A 16,391-nucleotide genomic window follows, 5' to 3' on the forward strand; every position below is an offset into this window, starting at 1 on the left:
ATCAGCCGCCTCTAACCATGATTGGAACTTACTGCATAATAAACCACATACTGTGGCACGATGTGAAGAGGGAGGGCGAACAACTACAACTGTGAACGTATCGCTGTCAAACAATCTTTTGATTTATCTTGAGCTAAAAGCAACACGCTAGACACTGCGTATGATTTTATAGTGAGTGCGTGAAAGTAAATTTTTTCCACTTTTGTGATTTTGCTGGTTTTATTAGACAGCTGTATAGTGTAGAGTGACAGGTACTGTGTGTCAAAACCTAGTGAGCTGCCTTGCTGTTTACTGCCCACTTAGGCAGCATCCTCATGAGTGATTGATTTGGAATGCTGTACACAGGCAGCGACTCTATGTGTTATTCTAATGCTGCTTACACGAAGCACACAGAAGATTTGACTCCAAGGAGGTTTGTAATAGCTGGAGAAAGTAATCCTTTAGCATTCTCATTCCTCTCAATGGCCGTAAGTATGCATTTTAAAATCTGCTATCTTTGCTCTTGGCATAGTCTTAAGGATTATGAGCATTGTATGGAAAAAGAAGAAGCATATACCATTACTTAACTACCTCAGAGCTCATGAGAGTTGAGAAAATCTATTTTGCTATGGAGGAAATGAATGGGATATTTAGGGCCCTATAGAAAGTTAAATTTTTTTTTTTCTAAATTCTGTTTTTTCCGTTTTCATTTTTCTAGACTCTGTTTTAATGGTTAAATTACATTTGATTAATTTAAAAGCATGTCTAATTAATTGAAATCATGAAACTTACAATATTTAATTGCAATATATTGAAATAAATTATTTTAAGGGCCTATGAAATGTTTTATTTATTTATTTTTCTCAAATTAAAGTTGACTTTTTACCAAATTCTGTTCTTTATTAATTTTCTGGATTAATTTTTCATGGTTTCATTAAATTTTAATGATCGAAAGCATATCTGATTGATTTAGTTTGTTTTAAAAATATTTTATTTATTTCAGTTTTTTTCCCCCCAAAAAAATACTGTGCTGTGTATTTAAATTCTTCTGCTTTTTTGGTAAATAATAATTTACAAATAATGTTTTAATAATAATTTTATTGGTAGAAAACTAGAATTAGTTCTAGCATTCCATTAAGTAATACATTTCTGAAACCAAACTTTTATTTTGACAGGTTGCTGTGAAGACTATTTAGTTTATGTTTGTATATGAAATGACAATACATTTTCTCAAAAGATTGATGGCAGTTCTAGAGATTATGTTTATGTGTTTATGCACTATTGACGTGGCAGAGGCTGAAAACACAGTGAGCGTCACTCACGTTTCCGCCCTTAAATTCATTCTGGGACACACTGAACATCCAGGATTCATATTTAAATGGTAGTTTTGCGGTTTAAAATTCACAGACACTAGTTCGTCACTAGTTCAAGTGTACTGACCTACTTTTAATGTATCCATCCAAAATTTGGCAAATTCCGTGACATTCAGCATTATACAGTAATTTCCGTTTTCATGACTCGATTTCCAATTTCCGCATCATGACTCTTGCTTTGTCTGCCATCTTGTATGGATTTCTTTCTCATACAGTCACCATGAAAGTGATATTGTAATTGTAGTTTCTTCTCTATACTGTAGATATATCCAATTGAAATGCCTTCTTGAATGAAAAAAAAGTAGGATGGGACTTAATTTGTCCATCTGGAATTGATTGGATCATTGTTTTTTGCTAATTGCTGTGATCTCATGTGAGTGACAGATTGCTGGAGGAGAGGGATGTAATTAGGATTTCACTCATAGCTGCACAAAATGATGTTTACTGTTTGAATTTCTTTAAAAATTGCCAAATTTGAAGGCTGGAACTTTCATACCTGAAACAACCTGCTCTGTCTTGTCTGATGTAGCATTGTCAGTTTCCTGTTTCTTTCTTGATGTATTTTCTCCTTGTAAGAACATGAAGTGTGTCATAATGGTCTTTGCACACTAAGCAAATTTTCGGATGCGTTTTTCGTATTTATCTGATGCGTAATTCATCCGGTGCAAAATGAATTATCAAAATAATACAAAATTGAGTCTTCAAGCAGTAAGGATGATTTAGTTGGCCTCTCTTTCCTTAAAAAGAGAAAACGAAAGAGGAAATGTAGGGTTCATCCAATCCTGAGATAGATGTGTATAGAGGAAGGAGAGTTACATTTCTTTATTAATGATTCAAAGTTTACCTCAGGATGTCAGTGGCTCAGTTTGATGCCTCGCTAGCAATCTGTCTTTAATTCAATTCAATTCAATTCAAGTTTATTTGTATAGCGCTTTTTACAATACAAATTGTTGCAGAGCAGCTGTACAAAAGTTTTAGGCTACTACAATATATTTAGTAGCTTATTAGTGGTGAATACTGTATGTTGAGTCGATGTACATATGATATAAATATTAAAATCAGTAACTGTGTAATCAAACAGATGATGAACACTAATTGCAATGGTTATGTGCTGTAATCGACTTGTAGGAAAATTATGTAGTGCTGTATGTTGTTTCAAGGCTGGCATCATCTGCGGTCCTCTGAGGGGTTGGCATCATCTCTTCTTCTGAATCCGGGCTGAATCTTGTGTAAACCCTAGTTACCACGGGATGGAAATCCCGTGGCAGAGACAGAGAAACAAAGAAATAATTAGCGTAGCTGCTGTTCCAACTTCCGACCAAACAAAAAATGATGTGTTTAGCCCAAGCTGAGGAATATTAATGTGCATTTGATCAGATGTAACTGAAATTACAACGTTATGAGATACATTATGTGAATGCTTGGCTAAAGAGATGAGTCTTTAATCTAGATTTAAACATAGAGAGTGTGTCTGAACCCCGAACGTTATCAGGAAGGCTATTCCAGAGTTTGGGAGCCAAATGAGAAAAGGCTCTCCCTCCTTTAGTGGACTTTGCTATCCTAGGTACTACCAAAAGTCCAGAGTTTTGCGACCTTAGGGAGCGTGAGGGATTGTAGCGTAGTAGGAGACTAGTTAGGTATGCAGGAGCTAAACAATTTAGGGCCTTATAGGTAAGAAGTAATATTTTGTAAGTGATACGGAACCTAATGGGTAGCCAGTGTAGAGACTGTAAAATTGGGGTAATATGATCATATTTTCTTGACCTGGTAAGGACTCTAGCAGCTGCATTTTGGACTACCTGTAGCTTATTTATTGAAGAAGCAGGACAACCACCTAGTAGTGCATTACAATAGTCCAGTCTAGACGTCATGAATGCGTGAACTAACTTTTCTGCATCAGAAACAGGTAACATGTTCCGTAGCTTAGCAATGTTTCTAAGATGAAAGAATGCTGTTTTTGTAACATAGGAAATATGATTTTCAAAAGACAGGTTGCTGTCTAATATAACACCCAAATTTTTGACTGTAGAGGAAATAACAGTACATCCGTCTAGTTGCAAGTTGCAGTTTAAGAGATTCTGTGTACTGTTTTTTGGTCCAATAAGTAATATCTCAGTCTTATCTGAATTTAACAGTAGAAAATTATTGGTCATCCAGTCTTTCACATTTTTAACACACTCTGTTAACTTTGCTAAGTTAGAAGTTTCATCTGGTCTTGTTGAAATATATAGTTGAGTGTCATCAGCATAACAATGGAAACTAATCCCATATTTCCTAATAATATTACCGAGGGGTAACATGTAAATTGAAAATAGCAGAGGACCTAGAACAGATCCTTGTGGCACTCCATACTTTACTGGTGATAACTGCGATGACTCCCCGTTTAAAAAAACAAAGTGGTAGCGATCGGACAGGTATGATCTGAACCATCCTAAAGCCTGCCCTTGAATACCTGTATAGTTTTGTAATCGATCTATGAGTATTTCATGATCTATAGTGTCGAACGCAGCACTAAGATCAAGTAAAACTAGCAATGAGACGCAGCCTTGATTTGACGCAAGTAGCAAGTCGTTTGTGATTTTTTTGTGATCTTTATATTCCATTCCTTTGTATTCTGCACTTTGTTTTTCATGTAATGCTTTGTGCTGTGAGATGAAGTGGATCAACTTGTCAGACGCCATTCTGGATATCGGCGTTCGCTTGTACGGTGGCTCTGAATTGTCAGAAACACCTCTCATAATGCTTGCTACGGATGCAAAAAGTGCAAAAAATCTAATACAATCCATTTTTTTTTTTTTTTGTGACGAACAAAGTTTTCACAGACCGTGTGTAAACATGATTGACACAACATGAGGTCAGATTTATTTTTTTACATGCAAAACTTTATGAAGAACATTTCGTATTCTCTGTTAGTTCACCCAAAAATGAGAATTAGCCCATTATTTACCCTCAAGGCATCCTTGGGGTATATGACTTTCTTCTTTCAAACAAATCCAATTGGAGTTATATTAAAAATTCTGGCTCTTCCACGCTTTATAATGACAGTGGGTGAGTGTTTTTTTAACAGTCCAAAACAAGTCCAATAAAGTGCATCCATCCAGAATAAAAAAAGTGGCTCACGTGGCTCCAGGGGGTGAATAAAGGCCTCTTTTATTCCCCGGAGCCATGTGAGGCACTTTTAATTATGGATGGATGCACTTTATTGGACTTGTTTTGAACTGTTGAAGAGAAACACCCACTTTTTTTTTCTAAAGCTTAGAAAAGCAAAAACAATTTTTAATATAACTCAGATTGCATTCATCTGAAAGAAAGAAGTCATATACAACTAGGATGCCTTGAGGGTGAGTGAATCATGGGCATTTTTGGATGAACTAACCCTTTAAAAGTGCCATGTGTTTTTGTTCAGTGTCTGGCTATTTCTTGACAAAATTTATAACTGATACAATTTTGTTTGTACTCTTTCAAGCTAGATTTACACCTAAATTCACCTCACTCAAAGGCATCTATTGATGTGGTCATCTAAAATATTTTTCATATTTTCCATTTCTTTTTCAACTGTGAATCAGCAGCCATGGTCAGAGTTACTGTCTTGTGGACGAAACTAATTAGTGAAAAAATGCAAGGACCAAGTGTGAGCTAAACGTGCAATACATGTAAAACCCCAAGTAAACTTTGCTGACTGATGTCTCTGGTTATGTCGTGGCTTGCTTTATTTTCAAATGCTTTGTCAAATTAAAAGTAGTCCAACGCAGTGCATTCTGTTCCATTGCAAGAACGTGACTTGACAAAACAGGTCCCATGAGAAAAGGGGAACCTCAGCGCTAGTTCATAGCACAAACCACCCATGTGAATTCCATCATAGTCTCTAACTAACAGTCCTCTGCAGAACCTACAATCTCTGCAGATCAGCTGAGAGGGCTTTTGGGGAGGGTGTCATATGTATGTGTCTTCTCTTCATGACTGATGAGTGGCCTTTCAGCAGAAGCACATCTGTCCAGTCGATGGAAGCGAGTCCTTTGTGCAAGTCTGAGACTCTGTCATCACAGTCAGCCTTATCATTGTGAACGTCTCCCTGCCATGTAATTAATTTTCCATCTTTTGTTTTGTAGTTTTCTACTGTGCACTCTTTTGTTATAGCCCCCATAAAGGAGTTATTTCTGAATGTTGCCTTGTTTTGAAATAATGAAGATAAATTAGTCTTTTGTTTTCTCTGAAGGAAAAACTTTCTCAGCCCCTCAGAGCACAAGTAATTTGCGTTCCCCATCTGAACAAAGATGCATTTTCCTCCTGCCGTTTTCTCTGTTTTTATTTCTTTCCTTCGTGTTTTCTACGTCTTCTCTCTCACTTCCACTCTAATTGTCACTCTAGCCGCTTTCCTCCTCTTTCCAGTTTAATTTGATCAAATTAGTGGCTTTTGCTTTTGCTGCTGCTGTAGACGTCTCGACGGAGATGTTGTTGGAGATGTCTCGGTGGAGATATTTCACTAACGCAGCGCTAATAGCTGTGCTCGCAGATGCTAGCCTTGTTAGAACTTCAGCAGAATTTCACTAATTCGCAAACACCTCAATATACACTTTCTGTACACAAATGAAAGGTTAGCTGACGCCATTTCACACTTGTAATTTTTCTTGTTTTTCCACTGAGAATTGTAAATTTCGCATAAATTGACGATTTTGCCAGTTGTTATGGAATACAACAACAAGTCTCTGACATCTAATCACTTGAATTATTGTTCATTTAGAAACATTTCTGTGGCTTAGTAACAAATAGGTTTACTGGCTTCAAATTACTTTTTTAAGTGACTTCTGAAACCTACAGAGTGAAATTTCATTTTACTTGAGTTCATTCCTTTTGCGTACAGATCAATCATTGACATTTTAAGTTGTGTTCTCGCCCGATCAATCAGTCTATCATCACTCTGTGAACCCTCCTCAGTCAGATGCTCCCTGAAGCCTGCCTTCCTCTCTTTCCGTCTCTCTCTCTCTCTCTCTTTGATACACAGGATTAAGGTCCACACAACTTGAGAGCACTCACAGATCCCATCCTGATTTAGCTTTATCTCCACACTGGCCAGACCGTTTGTGTGTGTGATGCATTGCATCTTATTCTCTGCTCCTCTGCCATCTGAAGGACATTTAAGTAAGGCCCATCCACCTTATTTTTAACGTAACAGCAGGCGCAGCCATTTGTAAATTGAATGTGCGAGGCTTCCACAGTCATCTGCTTTCAATTATTTTTAGCTGTACAAAATAGCTCGTTGTGCTGCTGGTGTTTCTTATCATATTATTTTAATGTATTGTCGTAATTATGAGCACACTGGTTTGAAGCGCACATAGCTTTACTGTTTACTGCGCTTATTCTTTATTCTTTTGGTTATTTACCAAGAGCGGCTAATGAATCAGAAGTCTCACATATTCACAGAAAATAGCTTGTAAATAAGGTGGATATGAACATGTTTGTTTTGTTTGTTTGTGTCTGCGCACAGTAATTGTGTAAAAATGTACTCTTCCCCCAAATCACTTTACCTTGGATAGAATTGCCTTTTAAGACTTTCTTTTTAAAAAGACTTTCTTTCTTATATTTTTTTCCCCCTATGTTTTCAAGAATTGGGTCAATGACATGGCAATCAGTTGTTAGTCTGAATCTATTCATTTGTTCAAAAAATACATGATGAAAAGGCACTTGCATAAAATGGTATTAAGACAACTGAGTATGCTATTATAAATATATATGGGTCATTTTACAGAATTGGTTCAAAGTCAGAGTTGGAAATGTCTTGAAAAAAAAAAATCCACACATTTTGTATGTATGCAAATTGTATAATATCCAAGGTACACATTTTTAGTAATTGTGCGGTTAATTCTCATATTGTATTTTCAAAAGGTTTTGGAATATTTGTCCTCTCTCCAAATTTGTCAGTAACACAGTGATACAGTGGTGTGAAAAAGTGTTTGCCCCCTGCCTGAGAAAGCAGTTTGCACCAATTCTGTAGAATGGCCCATATATGTTGAAAATATTTTTTGATTTATTCTTCTGTTTATATAAAACCAACATGAATACAAAAGCTACATATTGTAAGGACTAGGCAAACCATTTTAAGCTGGATTTTGAAAATATTTTCCTTGTTTTTAGTTCTCACACTTATTTGTCATTGACCCTTTCATCAGCCTTTCTATCCATTGTCTGCCTCTCTCTTCAGTCTTGAAGTGTTGAGAGACTTTATTCATGTCATTCAGCACCTAATTGATTTTTTTAATGCCGTCAGACTATCGGACCATTTGACAAATGGTCACTGTGGAGAACGTATCATCCAGAGCACTCATCAGTCTGACCCAGATCAACAGCAGATACCAGTCATTTTTAATGAGTGATAATTTAGACAGTTATGTCTGGCAATATCATTATCGTGGCCTTGAGAGTTTGTAGTACTGGTACACAGGCAGCGATTTAAGCCAATGACATTGCGATATCTCAGGGCACATGACTGACACATCCGACCATACTATCAATATCAGCCTTTGAAGTGATTAAGTGCTTAACAAACTGCCACGGCCCGACACGGACTGATTTATATGTATTTATAAAAGTGGATTAACATCAATCTAATGTGAGGTCTTTCATTTTGCTCACTAAATTCAAAAAGCATTTCTGTCTAAGGAGATGTACTGCATGGGCATACGTCTATGAAGATATGGCTGCTCAGGCCACCCTCTGTGTCCCTCTCTTTGGAATATTAATGATGTTAATCAATTTTTATAATGTCAGCAGGGTGCAGGCTAACACAAGCTGACATTTACATAAGAGAATATAAATCTGAAATTAAATGTAAATCTGGTAGAGGCCAGCGCAGTCCCTTGTCAATATAAAGTAATTACATGGAGACCCCCAAAAGTGGAAAATGATGCACTGTGGGTGAGGTCAAAGGTCAGTCTATTCAGAAATTCCTTGGTTAATAGACATTACGCCAGTGTTTGTAGATTTAAGACCTGATGAGCTGGTGGTAACTCAGAAAATCCCCATTATGTCATTCGTCCTTGAACTAAGAGTGTTGCAAATCTAGTAAACCTTTTCTCAGCAAACATGTAAATGCAAATAGAGTCACACACAGTTAACTCACATCCTAAACACTAACCTAATGTGCATAAGCAAAATTATTAACACAGTCGCTGTTGCACAACGTTCAGGTCACTCTCAGAGGATTTAATGTAGCTAAGTCAAGTACAAAGAGACCATTGAAAATATAGGAAGTTCACGCGCATTTAACAGTTTAATTCAGTGGTTTAGTAGAGTAGACAGACTCTAGGCTATCGAGATTCTATATAAAGTTATTCTTAAATCCTACATGGATATTATATTCACTGGAAAGAACATAAAAACAACTTCACTATTATTTACTTTTTACAATCTTTTACTCATAAAGTATATGTTTTGTATGTGTATATATTGCTTTGTTTGCGTTTCCATAATAAAAAACGTAGTTAGACTTTGTGAAGTCACCATTTAAAAACTAGGGCTCTTACGATTCATCCATTCAAGTTGAGTATCCATAATTAAAAAAATGTAAATATTTAAAAAATATATATTTTGCTGATTATTGCTGCTGAAAATGGTCAATTTCTATTATGTTTTGGGCTGTACTAATTGGGTGGACCAGGGAAAACATTTGGAGTACTATAGACTGCCAAAAGTTACAACAAATAAAGGGGAAGAGTGCAAAAAACAGTCTGAGGAACAAAAGGCGTTTGTGGTTGGCCAAACTGAACCAGGATTTCCAGGGCAAGAATATTGGCAATATTCATGTTTGTTAATGTTATTATCATTTCCAGTCAGGTAGGTGAAATATTTGACTAATATCTTAATTATTACTGCTTGTATGTATCTTTACCACCTATTAAAGCAACACCAAAGAACTTCGCTCCCTCTACAGGTTGGAAGCAGAATTGTCCATTACCACTGTCGTAAATAATTTAGCCTACCGTCGCGTCACATGAACGTTATTTGTTTGGAGGCTATCCAGGACCGGCTTTAGAAGTAACGATGTCCAGTGACAAGGTAGAGTATGTTGCATGACTTCATGAAAGTATGAAAATGAAATAAAACATAATGACATTGTTTGCTATTTTTTTTTTTTTCATAAAGCAAGTTGCATTTGTAGTTTCATTTGAACTACAAAACCGCTACTCGACGACCCAAACTTACATAGTGCTGTTATGGCCGATAGAGGGTCGCAAAGCGAATGCGGAAGTGCCGTTTCACCCTGTTATGAGTTGATGAACCACTGACACGAGTTCGGAAACATTATTTTAAGGTAAAAAAAACCTCTTTGGTGTTGCTTTAACTTTAGTTTGTCAAAATATTGTGCCCTTTCCTGCTTGACAAGTCTTCTCGATTTAGCAGCTTCCATGCATTTTTACATGGTTTAGACAGCATAAATTAGCAAAACAACGTAATCAGTAGTACATTAACCGTGCAATCCATGCTATTGTTTACACCCAATATGGCTGCACATCCAGGTAACTGACTAAACCGTGACTTAAGTGCAAAGCCTCTATACATCATTATCTTTCTAAATATGCTAACTGTTCATCAGGATTTCAAAATAAAAGTTTAAACCTTCAACCCGAGTTTACACGTTTTGAGGTTGACATATTTAAGACATGACAGTGGCTGTAGCATTTCTGTCATAAGGAAATGGCCAAATATTAAAGGTTAAGTAGACATTTGAATTAAATGTTGTTTAGTCAATATTAAACTAGGATTAGATCACACTGTCGAGTGTAAAAACAATAGTCAGGGTGTTGGCACCCTCTGCATAATGTATGTTAGTTCTACTGTTTATAATACATTATGTATTTTCACAGTTTTGTTCAATAAAACCATATTATTGCTTGCTTTTGGATACTTCAGTTAATCTAATTATTATTGTCTCATTGCTATTAAATATGCATTTAAGTCATTTAAAGCCTATTGTTTGCTTGGGTCTATTTTATTACCTCAAAAAAATGTATTAGAATTATAGGACACACTTTATATTAGGTGGCCTTAACTATTATGTACTTAAATCAAAAAATAAGTGTGGTCATATTGCATTGCAAAACACTTTTGCTTCTATAAAGGTGGGATATGGGTATGGTTAGAGACCGGTTTGGTGGTATGGGTAAGTTTAATGGTGGGTTAGGGTGTAAGGGATGGGTCAACAGTCAGAAATTAATTACAAATGTAATTACACTTAGGTTTTTAAAAAAAGATAAGTACAATGTAAAAACGTGTATGTACACAATAAGTACATTGCACCAAATCATTAATTTAAATGTAAGTACATAGTAGTTAAGGCCACCTAATGTAAAGTGGGACCTAATTATGATTACTCGATTAATTGTCAGAATAATTACCATCCACGGGAAATCATGTGGAAGTAAGTTGGCTGTTTGGAAGCATTGCTGGTAATGAATTGTGCATTTGAAATCAATAATAATTCTGCTGTGCACTCATTGTCATTGATGAAGGATAAAACAGAAATTTCTTTACTCTATTATTGAAGCCTTTTTTTATGTGAACAAAGAAGTGTGAAAAAGGAAGGCCATTTGTCTCTGATGACATCTGTGCTACTGTAGTTGACCATGTGTTTCTCAGTGGATGATATTTGATAGAAGTTGGTCTGAGTGGAAAATCTTTCGTCCGGTAATAGAAGTGGCTTGTGAGAACATTACTTTGGACTCTTGCCTGAAGTTTATTAGGCGCGTTCTTATAAATGGTCTTTCTCATACAGTGTATTGAATATTTGTGTTGAATATTTTGTGAAATTTATTATTCACTCTGTTATTTGTACACTGTCCGCATACAACAGTGCATATATATATATATATATTAGTGCTGGCCTGTGCTTTTGAATTGTGCGTTTTCAGTAAACTCATTCAATACATTTTGGATGGATTAATTCACATCCACCTTACATTTTTCAGGTAAAAAATGAACACTAGCACATTTTAAACAGTTTTGCATATGCATTGTTTATGATTGGTGAACACTGAACTTCATTTGTGGTAAACTTGAAGACATACCTGCATATTTTATTTCTGGATTCTCCTGTAAATATCATTTGAGTGCCTCAAAATGTAATATTGTACCATATAACGGTCGACCAGTTGATCGGTTTTGCCAAATAATTGGCACCAGTAGCCGATTGCTGGAACGGTTATCGGCAAAAGTGCATACCAATAGTTTTTCTGGGTTGTGTGTGTTGCTAGAGTGGCTGAGAATGTCTGCTGTCATTATACAGTATGAGCTCAGACTCTAGAGGTGGAATTACTGACACCTCGTGCTGTTTGTTTTGACACGTGAAACTGTGTGCTGCACAGAGCGGGGCACTTAAATATGGGGTGTGAAAGATGAATATACTTTTCTAACTAAGCAATCAGTCACGTTAATCGTCGCTTACCTTGCCGTGAACAGATGCCGTGACCAATGACGACACTCTCATAGCCCCCTTCTCACCAGAGAATGTGTAATTTTGCCAGTTATTACTTAATAACCCAACAATATTATAAATAATATTATAGATTCCAAACCTGTAAGACCTTCATTCATCTTTAGAGCACGAATTAAAATATTTTTGATTAATATTATTAATAGACAGCAACACAACTGACATGTTCAAGGCCCAAAAAATATGAAGCCCCTAAGGGGACATGGTGTTGAAAAAAACCCGGGATGGGAGGAAAAAAAAATATTTTTTTAATTTTTTTCACGTTTTTTTTTTTTTTTTTTTTTGCAAAACTTTTGCATTCCCTCAAGAAATTTTTGTGTTCTCTTGCAAAAATATTTGTGTTCCCTCGCAAAACTTTTGTGCTCTCTCGCAAAGATATTTGCGTCCTTTCGCAAAACCAGTTGAGTTCGGACAAACACTTCCTGTTTACTTCAAAGCTTCTAAGTTAGTGGTTCATACAGCTCCGTAAGTTTACAATAGAAAACTGCGCTTAACGTCACTTAAAGGGATAGTTCACCCAAAAATGAAAATGTGATGTTTATCTGCCTACCCCCAGGGCATCCAAGATGTAGCTGACTTTGTTTCTTCAGTAGAATACAAACAAAGATTTTTAACTCAAACCGTTGCAGTCTGTCAGTCATAAAAATGGCAGTCAATGGGATCCACGGTAGAGACCTGCAACCCGCGGGGCCCAACGCAACAGAGTGCGGCGTGGGACGAAACTTGATGGGCAAGTGCGGTTGCGGGCAGGTAGAGACTCGTGTGTGTGCGGGATGCGGGAAAATAAAATGATCCGCTGGACTCCCGCAAAATAGAAATATCTAAACATAAAATATCTAAAAACAAAAAATTGTTATTCACCTGTTGCACAAGCAGGTCTCTAATCCACGGCTTTGAGAGTCAAAAAAAAAAAAAAAACACAGACAAAACCAAATTAAACCCTGCGGCTCGTGACGATACATTGAGGTGTTAAGACACAAAACAATTGGTCTGTGCAAGAAACTGATCAGTATTTAAATATTTTTTTACCTCTGATCCACGACAATGTCCAACTGTCCTGAGCACGTTCACAACAGCTGGCGCGTGCATGTATTTCTTGAGTCCAAGTCCAAAATAAAACTCTATGAATCACTCCATTGTAACTGTACAAAGCAGTATGAACCACTAACTTACAAGCTGTAAAAGTAAACAGGAAGCGTTTGTCCGAACTCAACTGGTTTTGCGAGAGAATGCAAATATCTCTGCGAGGGAACGCACAAATTTTGTGAGGAAAAATATTTTTTTCTCCCACCCCAATTTTTTTCCAGCAGCATGTGGGGCTCTGTTAAAATAGTCCATGTGACATCAGTGGTTCAACCGTAATGTTATGAAGCTACAAGAATACTTGTGTGCAAAAAAAAAAAAAATAACGACTTTATTCAACAATTTCTTCTCTTCCATGTCAGTCTCCGTTGTGGTACTCTTGTGAACACACAGCGGACATATTTGAAAATGTTTAATTGCTGGTTAATTACATGTTGAAACATTTTCATCAAATAAATATTATTTTCGTCTGTTAAAAAAAAGGCTGTACACTTTAGTCTGAGTACACTTGACTAAAATTAATATGACATTTAGAAGAATTATGGAATAATATAAGGGGTTTAATCATAATGGAAAAAATGACTAACAGCTTGGATTGAAGAAATGTTTTGATCATTTTGTCATGAAAGCAGAAGACAGTGCTTTCGAAATGATATGTACATATCTAGCTTCTTTTTTTGGCTCGTGTTTTTCATGTGTTATGATACTGTTATGATATATAAAGCCTTCACGATCATAGTCATAGCCCTATAGGAAGACAGATTTGTTTTGCTTTTTCCTGGTTTTGTTATGATCTGTAAAATACATATAGAAATATGTCTTTGTAATTAGACCTTAGTTACAGGTCACATGTAACACGAGCAGTAAACTAAATTTGAGTGGGTGCAGCAACATACTTCTTTAATTAAGTCTGATTTGATACAGATTGACCCCTATGTGCTTCCGGTCTTGGCAGATTTAAAACAAAGCCTCTCTAGGTTTAGACAACACAACAGTACACTGGAACTAAACAAGATCTGAAAAGATCTCAATAGACATTTATGCTGGATGACAAGACAAAGATACTGATGAATTCAATCGAATTTTATGCTGGTATCTATCTGTCTGTCTCTGTCTATCTAGCAGTACAGTGAGTACTATACCCTGAGGGCTGACCTCTCTTCAAAGTTCTTCCACAGAAGTCAGATAATTTCTAATTTTCCAGTCATATTCCCCACTAGAAGCATCCGAAGGGCTGCTCCTGAACCCTATTATTGGAAGAGGCTATGTATCTCACAATCTTTCTCATAGGTGCGTGTTTATGTTATCACTTGTTACGTTTGTCTTTGAGGTGAAGGTCATGCCAAATTCTTTGAAGCCACTGTAATTGGAGCCATTTTTCTTTCTTTCTTTGCTGCTTCATTGCTTTAGTAAACTTTAGATTGAAAATAGCTGGTAGTCACCCTTTGTGAGTGTGTGTTCGTGAGTCTGTCCACTTTGTTAACGCCTTTTCATGTTTGGTACGAGCCGAACAGAGATGAGGCAGGGTGTGTTATTGTACCCGCTATGGGGTGACATGGAGTTAATTTTGGATTTTGTCTATGTGTGTGTTATTGAACTCGTAGCAAGGTTGTCCTGTGAGGGTCCATGTTCGCGGTTGACCCATTCTGACCAGACTTGCTCGTCTGTAATGAAACATTTCCTCCATGCATCCAATATTTAATCCAGCTCATTCCAGAGTGGACAGAGATGAAACCATCATATCCTCGGTAACCTTCACAAGCAGACACTTTGTCTTTACCGACTTGAGCTGAAGCCGACCTTGAAGCAAGACGTCTGTGACGATATTTCGTTTTATTGCCCAAACAAATTGAACAGACATGGGGTGGGAGTTTTGACTGCCTGAGGCTGCTTTTTTTAATCAGTGGTTGTTTTAACTTGTTTTGCTTCGGGACCCAGATAACACTGGGTCAGACATCAAGTGATGACCCAACACAATTCTAAAATTGCTTTTTTGTGAAAGAAGACAAAAAAAATCAACAACCTACAATTAAACATTGAAATTTATTAAGATTAATATTGCTATGAACTACTCTGTTGTTCAAAAGTTTTGGATCAGTAAGACTTGTAATGTTTTTAAAAAAAATTATCTTATGCTCATCAAGGCTGCATTTATTTGATCAAAAATGCAGAAAAAAACCTGTAATATTGTAAAATGGTATTACAACATAAAATAATGGTTTCTATTCTTAAATACTTAAAATTATATGCAAAGCGTGATGAGTTTTCATCAGTCATTACTCCTCTCTTAAATTATTCTGATATGCTGATTTATTATTAGAATAATTAATGTAGGCAACAGTTGTACTGGCAAATACTTTTTGGACCCTGTGATAGTTTTTCAGCATTTATTTATGAATAAAGATTTAAAAATAACAGCATTTATTCAAAATATGACTCTATTCCAAGTCTTTGCTATCACTGTATTTAACACATCCTTGCTGAATAAAAGTATTCATTTCTTGCAAAAAAGAAAATTACTGACCCCAAACTTTTGAACAATAGTGTATATTGTTAGAAAATATTTCTATTTTAAATAAATGTTGTTCTTCTTAACGGTTTATTCATCAAAGAATCCTGAACAAAAAAACATCACTGGTTCCAAAAAATATTAATCTGCACTGGTAATAAATTAGCATATGTGACCCTGTGTCACGATGCAGGCAGGAACACACGAACAACAACGTAAATAAAAGACGTATATTTAATAAATCCAACGGAATACAGGCAGACACAGGAACACCAGGGGAAAACATCCATATAACATTAAAGACCGACAAGAATACAGGGGAAAACACACACCTTAAATAGACAGACTGATTACAACATCCAGGTGACAACAATGAGGGAGAAACCAAAACACTCAGAACTGCGGGGGAAAATGGGAGAAACCAACATGAAAGTCCGGGGGTGTGACACCCTGGGCCACAAAAGGGTCAATTTTTTTTTTAAATCAGCTGAAAATCATAATCTGAAAGCTGATAGCTTTCCATTGATGTACTGTTTGTTAGGATAGGACAATATTTTGGCCGAGGTGCAACTATCTGGAATCTGAGGGTGCAAAAAAAAAAAAAAAAAAAACCTAAATACTAAAAAAAAATGCCTTTTAAGTTGTCCAAATGAAGTTCTTAGCAATGCATATTACTAATCAAAAAATAAGTTTTGATATAGAAGGAAATTTACAAAATATCTTCATGGAACATGATCTTTACTTAATATCCTAATAATTTTTGGCATAAAAGAAAAATCGATAATTTTGACCCATCCAATGTATTTTTGGCTATTGCTAAAAATATACATGTGCTACTTAAGACTGGTTTTGTGGTCCAGGGTCACATATTAGAATGATTTCTGAAGAATCATGTGGCGCTGAATACTGGAGTAATGGTGCTGAAAATTCAGCTTTGATCACAGAAATAAATTAAAATTTA

General features: G+C 36.1%; 1 protein-coding gene across 2 annotated transcripts in view; it reads left to right on the plus strand.

Annotated features, from left to right (window-relative positions):
* dpy19l3 (dpy-19 like C-mannosyltransferase 3) overlaps positions 1 to 16,391 on the plus strand; it is a 66,735-nt gene that overhangs the window by 35,131 nt on the left and 15,213 nt on the right. The window lies entirely within an intron of this gene.

Source organism: Garra rufa, chromosome 3 (assembly GCF_049309525.1).
Source record: "Garra rufa chromosome 3, GarRuf1.0, whole genome shotgun sequence".
NCBI lineage: Eukaryota > Metazoa > Chordata > Actinopteri > Cypriniformes > Cyprinidae > Garra > Garra rufa.